At 36.6% G+C, this 10,117-nt stretch overlaps 1 pseudogene; it reads left to right on the top strand.

The window, feature by feature from the left end:
• Positions 1-5,066: 5,066 nt before the first annotated feature.
• Positions 5,067-6,054, top strand: LOC142832763 (26S proteasome non-ATPase regulatory subunit 4 pseudogene; annotated as a pseudogene).
• Positions 6,055-10,117: the final 4,063 nt, after the last annotated feature.

Below are 10,117 nucleotides of genomic sequence, written 5' to 3'. Positions count from 1 at the left end.
AACAGTAACAATGAAAAGCTTAAAAACTCACGGAAACTGAATGAAAAATGATCCAAGACAGAAATTAAATATGCCCATTATTCCGGAGTCTGGGAAATATTCATGATGTTTTTCAAGTTTTATTCTAAGGTGGTCTAGAGTTTATGCACCTCAGACAATGTCTGCAGGACAAGTAGCAGTTATCACTACAGATGTATTTTGAATGAGGTGCATAAATTCTTTTAAGAAGGAATTGATTCCATGAAAAGCATAGTTTTTATATAATTTCTCAGTTTTGGTAAAGAAGGTGAAATAAATTTATATTTTTTCTTGTCTTACCTTCCATCCCTCCCTTTCTTCTTTCCTTACTTCCTTTTTCCTTATTCAAATGTAGATACTTTAGAAAGAATGTTTGAAGAAATAAGAAAGTTTTGCATCATTAGATATTGCAAATTGCTCCTGAAAAAAATATAAAGGGGAGATTTTATCGATTATCTAGGTATAAAATAGATTCACAGAATATTAGAACACAAAAAGTTCAAATTAGGAAAGATTGGTTGCAGACTCTTAATGACTTCCAAAGATTGCTAGCAGAGATTTCCAATCTATGGTCCACTTCTGGGATAACACATTATTAAATAATTTATTTAAACAAAACCTTAGATTTTGTTTAAAACACAGACTTCAAGAATCCCAGGAAATTATCACCTGAAGCAAAGTGAGAGTTGACTTTGTTTGAAGAGAAACTACAGGAGATACATGTGAATTGTGTGGATCCAAATCTTAACTGTATTCTGGTTATATTACCCTCCAAATATCCCACTTTTGTTTCAAAACAAGAACATTTAATCTAATTTCCTTTGCTCAGCTTTTTTCCTGACCATTAACAATAATAATTTGTAAGAGCAGGTGATAATGTTAGGTTTGGTTCTGGTTCTGATCTGAGTCATTGGCTAAAAAGCCTCAGGAAAATGACTTTTTCATAAATGTGTGCCCCACATTGGGTGCCAAATGAAGCATGCTTAATAAAGACTCAGTGAGAAAAATTAGGGTTCAACCTCAAGACCTGAAAAGCAAAGTAGCCAGTCACTGGCTCTTACCTTGACCTGAGTCAAAAAAAATGGTGATCCTGTCTCCAGTAATCACAGAATGAGACTGTTTCTGAGAGCTGTTTTCTCCCATTTTATAATTTTCTATTGTTCTGGAATTACAGACGAACATGACTGGAATTAAAGACATGCACTGCCTGGTTTCTATGGCACCTAAAGTGGCTACTAGGATTAAAGGTCTATGTTACTGTGGATTCTGGGATTAAAGGTGTCTGTTACCATTACCTGGTCTGTAAGACTGATCAATAGGGCAGTTTTCCTCTCAGATATCCAGGCAAGCTGTATTTATTCAAATACAATTGAAATGCTGCTACATACCAGGCTGGCCATTTTTTCACTGGTCTTGTAGGTGACCTCAGCCAGGTCGTGACTGAGTATCTCTTGTTTGAGTTCTACCTGCTTGAAGGTCTTACCATTGTACATGTTCATCATGGGAGGGTGATCATGTTCCTCAGTTGTGTCTTCACACCCTGTGCTCCTCCATGGGTCATATCTCCTACTTGACCTTTCTCATGGACTTAAGTGAGTGTTGCTTGATTTGTGGAAAGCTATGGATCATTCACTGCCTCTGTCCAGTGCCAAACAAATATATCAACGGTTCACAGGACATGGCCAGCAGTTGGTTTGGGTCCAAAGCCCAGTAGGTGAACTTGTGGAATGTCTGTTTCTTCTTTGTTCCACTGCAATCATCTTCATGGCTGCTTGGAAAAAGAAGCACTGGCAGCATCTTTCAAATAGCTTTTACTTGCATTTTGTTGCTGACTAAGGATTTAAGTGCTTCTTATACATTTAGATACAAGCATGCTATCAGATGAAATAGTTAAAGAATATCTTTTCCCAGTCTGTGTCTCATGATAGTGTCCTTTGTCATACAGAACAGTTTTAGTTTCAGGAGATCTCATAAATAATTGTTTTCCTCAGCTCTTGTGCTGTAGATGATAAGTTCAGGAAGTATTTTCCTGGGCCAATGCTTTCAAAGATAATCCCTTCTTTTTCTTCTGTTAGTTTCAGTGAATTTGCCTTATTTGGGTGTCTTTCATTCTTTGGTAATTAAGTTTTTTTTTTCTGGGTGATAAGTGTGAATTCTATTGCATCTTCTACATGTAACCATCTAGTTTAACCAGTACCACAGTTGAAGACAATTTTTTAATGGTGTATTTCTGACTTCTTTTTTTTAAATTTATTTATTTATTAAGGATTTCTGCCTCCTCCCCTCCACTGCCTCCCATTTCCCTCCCCCTCCCCCGATCAAGTCACCCTCCCTCATCTGCTTCAAGAGCAATCAGGGTTCCCTGACTTATGGGAAGCCCAAGGACCGCCCACCTCTATCCAGGTCTCCTAAGGTGAGCATCCAAACTGCCTAGGCTCCCCCAAAGCTAGTACGTGCAGTCGGATCAAAAACCCACTGCGATTGTTCTTGAGTTCCCATTCTTCCTCATTGTCCGCTATGTTCAGCTAGTCCAAATTTATCCCATGCTTTTTCAGACCCAGGCCAGCTTATAAACAATCAGGTGTCCATTGGTCAGAGTACTTACTAATATTGGTATTTGAGTCTATTGCATTTATGAAAATATCTGTTTATGTGACAGTGCTATGCTATTTTATTATTATTGATCTGTAGTACAATTTGAGATAGGAGATGGTAATGCCCTCAGTAATCTATTTTTTTAGTTACCCTGAATTTTTTAATACTTCCATATGAAGCTGAAAACTGTCCCTTCAAGTTCAGTGAATTTTTTTTTTTGAAATTTTGATGAGGTTGCATTTAATCTGTAGATTGCTTTTGGTAAGATGATTATTTTTTTCATTATTAATTCTACTAATCCATGGGGATATTTTCATCTACTTATATCTTCTTCAGTTTCTTTCTTTACTGTATTAGGGTTTCATCATATATGTCTTTCACTTGCTTGATTAGACTATCCAAGACAATGGTTTTTTGAGGCTATTATGAAAGGTGTCCTTTCTCTGTTTTGTCTTCAGTCCATTTATTTGTATTTAAGAGGGCTACTTTGCTGAAAGTGTTTATCAGCTGCTGGTGTTTTCCAGTGGAAATTTTAGGGTCACTTATGTGTACAATCACATAGTCTCCTAAGAAGAGTATGTGATGTCTTCCCTTTCTATTTGAATCACCTTTATCTCTAGTTGTCTTATTGGTGTAACTAAGACTTCTATTACTATAGTAAATAGGTATGGAGAGAGTGAAAAATTTTGTCTTATTTCTAATTTTAATGAAAATACTTTGTATTTGTCTCCATACGTGTTGGTGAAGGCAGGAAATTAGCATAACTAAAGTAAAAATATCAAAACAATAACTTATATTTGAAAGCTATTTTATTCATCAAAATAGATGTGCAATCCATGTTTAGTCATGAAATAAAATATTATGCTGTTCCAAAATTATGATTTAGAAAAAAAGGCAAAAGAGCATGGTTGCCAGCTGTTAAATAAAAAGCTAGCCTTTTTCAAGGTCTCAATCTTTCACAGAACAAGATGCAATATAGAGGTCAAGCACAGGAGAGTCTGAAAAAAAGAGGGAAGACAAACATCATTTATTTTCCAATGGAGAATATTTGTTGCATGACCGGTTATGCAGTGCTCGCATTGTGCTGACATATAGGATCCTAAGAATTATGTTGAAAGCCTGACAGAGGCAAATAATAGAGTGTAGTTTTGAATAGTCTTGAAGGCTGAGGAACGCATCAGAGTTTCATTGTCCTTGCTGACTAAATCACTCTTGCTTATTGAAATCTTCATTAGAGGAAAAATTTTGTGCAGAACATCAAGTGGAGCCTAATGGATACATATTTAATATTACCTTTAAGGGGTTATTCTATAGAAGCGTCATCTGAGGTCTTTCATATTCCTGAAAAATTAGCATTAAGATAGTTTGGAAAACTGTGTGTAACTCCATGAAGTCTGAAAAGTAAAGCCGTGGGGCCATTGCACAATTCAGCTTTGTTTTCATTTCCCTTTAATTTTCCTTATTGGAAAAAGATGAAATTTGTTAATTTTCCTGTATAACTAAGATCTTAATTCTGAAAAAGTTGATTAAAATCTAAATTTGGTGACATATTGGCTACACCCAGGCATTTAAACTATTAATTGCACTTTCATTTTCTGAAAGATTAAAAAATACAAAACTAAAATTTAAAGTGAATAGTAACAGTTAGTTTAAGAGAACAAAGTTTCATGCTTAAAATACTTCCAAATAATCTTTGTAAGGATTTTCCTACTCAGTTTCCTTAAAGTTGCATTCATCTCTGTATTTTCGCAAGAATTCTTGATGCCAGTAGAGTAAAAATTGAAATCAAAGATCAGCTTTCAAGGTTTCAATATGAAGCAAGTAATGACCTTTAAGTGGGTTGAAATCAGAAGGTAAATCATGGTTTATTATAGATTATTTATTTCTTTCCTTATATACTTATTTCATTTGGGACAGGAAAGAGGTCAACAAACTAATGATAAGCAATCCCCTTGAGGCTAGAATTTATCTTCAAAGCATCATGTTCATTCAAGTGAGGGCTCCAAATTGTTTGGCTCATTGATATGATTGATCATGCTTCTGCCTCATTAGGCCTAGAATGAAACATGTAACAGATCGTGAGGGGAAAAATCAGCTATTTGGTTAAAGTATGATTCCAGGTAATCAAGGAAATGAATTCATACAAAATTCTCACTGAATCTATTGTTGATGGAATATTATTCCATTTCTTTTCAGCCATTTCTGCAAAGTCATATCTTGCCTATGAGAAGGTATGACTAAGTGGATCAGTGTAATTACAAAATTTAATAAATGTGATCTGTATGAAAATATTCTTGCAAGTCCCTGAGCTGGTCTACAGGGGAAAGGTGGACAATAGTGTTGGAGATCACTATGGTTTATATGGGCAACAGTGAGTACATGTGGAATGGAGACTAACTCCCCACCCGCTGCAGGCCCAGGAGGATGCCATCAACATCATATGTCACTCAAAACAACTGTGCGAATTCATGGAACTCATCACACTGGCCAATGACTGTGAAGTCCTGACCACACTCACCCCTGACACTGGCATCATCCTCTCTATAATCATGCTGTCCAATCCAAGGAAGGGCAAGATCACCTTTTGCACTGACATTCGAGTGGTCCATCTGATTCTGAATCACTGGCAGGCCAAGTCATCATCGACTTTGTGGGTAGCCCTGGGGAAGACAATGAGAAGGATCTGGGCAAACTAGGCAATACCTCATATAGAAAAAGTTAATGCTGACATCCTCAATTTTGTGGAAGAGGAGGGGAACACAGAGATGCCGACGGCCTTTGTGAACACACTGAATGGCAAGGATGGAACTGGATCACATCTGGTGACAGTGCCTCCAGGGCCCAGCTTGGCTGATGCCCTCATCTGTTCTCTTTTTTGGCTGGTGAAAGTGGTCCCATGCTTGGTCTTAGTGCCAGTGAGTTCAAGTTTGGAGTAGATGCCAGTGCTGATCCTGAGTTGGCCGTAGCTCTTCATGTTTCTTTGGAAGAGCAGCGGCAGTGGCAGGAGGAGACATAGCAGGCAGCGGCAGCCTGTGCAGCCAAGGCTGGAATTGCTAGCTCTTGGACTGAAGACTTGACAATGCCCTCCTAAACATGACTGGAAAGCAGGAATTTGGCCTTGCTGTGCTGGGCTTCCTGACCAAAGCAGCATGCCTAAGAAGAAACAGGATGCCTATGCCATGCAGATGTCCCTGCAGGGAGCAGAATTTGGCCAAACAGAGTCACCTGACATCGAAGCCAGCTCCCCCACGGACACATCTTAGCCAGGCAAGAAGAAGGATAGATATGATGTGATCCAAGACCCAGAATTCCTTCAGATTCCTAGAGAACTTTCCAGGTGGGGATCCCAATAATAAAGCAAATGGAAATACAATGGGCTCTCCGGTCTCCCATGCTAACAAGGATGGCATAAAGGACAAGAAAAAGGAAAACAGGAAGTGAGTCTTCTCAGGGGACTGTAAAGACCAGGTTGGACATAAACTAAGATGTGCTCTCTGAAGCTTTTACAACCTGAATAAAACTTGAAAAGTTTCTCCTTTAGCTTAAAAAAAAATAGAAAATAGAAAGAAAAAGAAAATATTCTTGCAATGATATCGCCATCAACTTTCTATAATAATAAAGGTGACTTAGATTGAAAGAGTTATTATTGAGTAACTATGTTGTTCAAGGCACTGTGATTTACAATAGTAATACAATTTCTCTTTTTGAAGTATTTAATTGAAATAAAAATGATAGGAATATACATTGTTGAAGAAGGTATGTCACTGGGTAAGGTTTTCCTATTACAAAACCCTTCCCATTATTCCAGGCTTTGTCTTTTGGATCACCAAGCAGCTCCCAAAAAATCACACAGAGCCCTATTACTAGTTTTAAATGCTTGGTTCTTTTCTTGCTAGCTCTTTCAGCTTAAAATGTTTATCTTTATCTATGTTTTGCCTCTGGTCTTCATACCTTTTACTTTCTTGCTAGCTGCTGGTGACTGCTTGACTTGGGGCTGTACCTTGTTCTATCTTGCGTCTTCTCTTCTACTCTTTCCATTGTTCTTCTCTTCAGCCTAGATTTCTCCTCCTATTTAATCTCTTTCTCTGATCACACCTATTCTTTCTCTGCCTGGCTATTGGCAATTTATCTTTTTATTGGATCAATCTGGTGCCTTGGGAAGGCAAGGTGAAACAACTGCAACATGTTTTTACATGATTAAGCCAATGCATTATCAATAAAAGCAATACACCTTTACAGAGTTAAAGTAATATCATACAGTGTAAACAAATGTAATACATCTTTGGCCAGTTAAAATGATATTCCACAACACCGTTACCAACTTCTATCTATCTATCTGTCTATCTATCTATCTATCTATCTATCTATCTATCTATCTATCTATCTATCATCTTTTTCTAACTCTTCCTCTGTCTCTTTCTTTCTTCTTGACAGAATCACGAACTCTCCACTACTGCTCCAGTGGCATGCCTGCCTGATTGATTCCATTAATTTTGCCATGATGGCCTTTGACAAATATTTGGACTCAAGTCTCCACATTAACATGTTTGTTTTATACGTTTCTTGAGATCATAGTGTTTTGTTACCACAATAGAAATGTAACTAAGACACAATTTATTGGAATGTGTGAGCTTTTTCAGCAATACTGAAATTATTTCTCCTGCTACATAGTGTTCTAAGGAGAACTTTTTGTATTTTTGTTCAAAAAAGTATAAACAGAAGACCATCACTGTATAACTGCCAGTCCTAATTTTGATTCCATTATGGAAATGAAAAGACATCCAGGAGAATAAGAGCAACCAGGATTTGTCTGCTGATAGTATTTTACCCTAGGCATTATCGGAAGTAAGAGATAAACTGGATTTTACCTTATTTTTCCTTGGGATTCAGCAGCAGGATCTGAATTTGTTGTTTCACTGACAAAATTTCTACACGACTTTTCTCTGAAAACATGTTATGACTTTGTTCCTTATACAAAGCAAAAGTGTTATTTAATTATAAGACAAGAAACAGTATGTGTGTATGTGTGTGAGCGCATATGAGTGATTTTGTGTGGTGTGTGTGTATGATTGTGTGTGTTTGTGAATTATGCAGTATTTCTTTTCTTCACTCTGTCAAAATAAAAGTCTAAGTTTCACAATGAGTTAAATATGTATAATTACCCTCAGAATCTAAGGAACTCATAAAATTTAATGTAAAATTCAATGTCTGCATACCACAGAAATTCTTAATTTGAATATTTGCTTCTAAGATAAACTGATTAAAAAATTAAGCCCCTTTTGCCTACAGTAACAAGCAGATTTTGTGAGAATCTTCTCTTATTTTAATCTTTCTTTCCATTACTTATCCTAATATTGCAATGTCCTTCAATTGTTATTGCAATGATTATAATAGCTAGGAAATTCTATATTTTAGATTTATAATATTAAGGCACAGTGACTAACCTAAGGGGTGTAAATTAAATAATAATGAAAAATTAGTCTTATGTCCTTGGCATGAAGCACCAAAAGCGCACTATAATTAATTGCAGCTATTTTCACACAGCCCTCATGCAATTTCCTTTTCTTCCCAGGAGTTGCTGAATCAGGCTATATAGCAAAGTTGATGTATACCTTCTGTGGAAATGAGATGTTTTAGATGCATCCTTCTCTGATGCCAGGATGGATGACAGTGTGAGATATAACCCTTTCCTGTTTAATGCAACCTGAACCAATCTACATCCTAGAAGTCATTGGATTTCTCCCCTGCGCAGTGCTATCAGATAGCAGCCTGCTCTCTGGGGACTTCATTCATGCTGAGATTGCATGAGCTAGTGATTACACTGTTGAATCAGCCTGTAATCAATCTTGCATCCTACTGATCGTCTTTGGAATTTTTCTTTTGATCACCAACTAATGGGAAACGCAGCATGGTAAAGAATAATGTAGTTTCATCTAATTGTAGCTCCACTGAAAAGGCCTCTGGGTACTCTTGTATTCACCTTTCAATGAGAGTGTTTATAATGCAGTCAATTTGGAAAGTCAAAACAAATAATTATTATAGACTTAGCTTGATTTATCAGGAGTACAAATGCATCATTTTCAAAATTTATGAGTTCTCAAAACAAATGAGAATTTCTAACGTGAAAACATGCTCTTAATTCAATTTTCAATGTCATTATCTAACTAGTCAGTCAAAGATGCTTGGAGAAGCTGTTTGTTGAACTTCATAGTTAGGTGCAACTCTCTTTGACACAGGAATTGAAAGTTCACCATCATCTTAAAGAGCGCACTGAGTAGAATGTACATGTAAGAAAATGTAACAGCTTAGGTTTTAGCTCTTACCCACATTGGATACTGAAGCAGTAATCCTGTCCACTAAAAAATGGGCAATAAAATTGTCAGATAAAGTAAGGTGGAAATGAGTTCAATAAGCAAAGTTCTTTCATATCACCTATAAATATTTTTAATTATAAATGTGACTTTGAAGTGTTCTTAAATACTTGGATTTATATACATGTCAGTCTATGTTCTGCCTAAAAGAAACACCTGGTTCTGTAAATCATTGCATAGTACTATAACTCCTCTTTTTAAGAAACTGATACAGTGGGATGGCAAGTTTGACTTTTTGGAGCCATTGTAACTCTGATTCGGAAAAAAAAAAACAAATAAGTTAGCAAAAACATAATCTGTTGGTAAAGAATTGGGTGTTTAAATGTATTTGGAACTTCTCATTTTTGAAGAAGTAGAGAAGACAGACGAGAAAGATGAGTGATGTGGGATTCCCCTCTGTATGCTGTGAATACCATTAGTTAATAAAGAAAATGTCTTTTGTCTGTGCAGGGAATAGAGGTAGGTGGGGAAAACAAAACTGAATGTAGCTCCACCAGAGACAGACACTGGAACTTTACCCAGGAAGCCACAGCCAAGTGGTGATACACAGGTTAATAGAAATGGGTTAAATTAATATGTAAGAGATAGCCAATAAGAAACGAGAGCTAATGGGCCAAGCAGTGACTTAAATAATATTTGGTGTGATTATTTCAGTTCTGAGCTCCTGGGCAGCCAGGAAACAAACAAACGAACCTCTTACAACAGAGGAGTGGAAAAGAAAAGCAAAAAGATACTTGATAACAACCCAGAGAAAAAAGTGAAAAGAAGTAAAAGGAAAATAGTAAAAGAAAAAGATGATGAAATTTCCTGCTGACACAGAAACTGGCTCTTTCCCAGCATCCTCTGATAAAGGATACATCACCCAGTGTCTCAGGAATCTTCCTCTACATGTGAATGGAAAAACATCTCATTCCAATTAGTGAAAAAAGCCAAAAATTCAAAGGAAAACAGGGAGACATACATGGAAGGGTTTTAATAGAGGAAAGGAAAGGGAGACATGTATATATTATATATTATCATCCCAAAGAGGAAAAATTGTATTTCTCCTTTACCTCCACATCTTTTGAGGAGATTGGCCCAAACTGTAAATATTAGAGTTATTTGCAGAGGTTTCGAAACTTCTGGAGCTTCTA

Source organism: Microtus pennsylvanicus, chromosome 12 (genome assembly GCF_037038515.1).
Source record: "Microtus pennsylvanicus isolate mMicPen1 chromosome 12, mMicPen1.hap1, whole genome shotgun sequence".
NCBI lineage: Eukaryota > Metazoa > Chordata > Mammalia > Rodentia > Cricetidae > Microtus > Microtus pennsylvanicus.
This window is presented reverse-complemented; position numbering and strand designations above follow the sequence as displayed.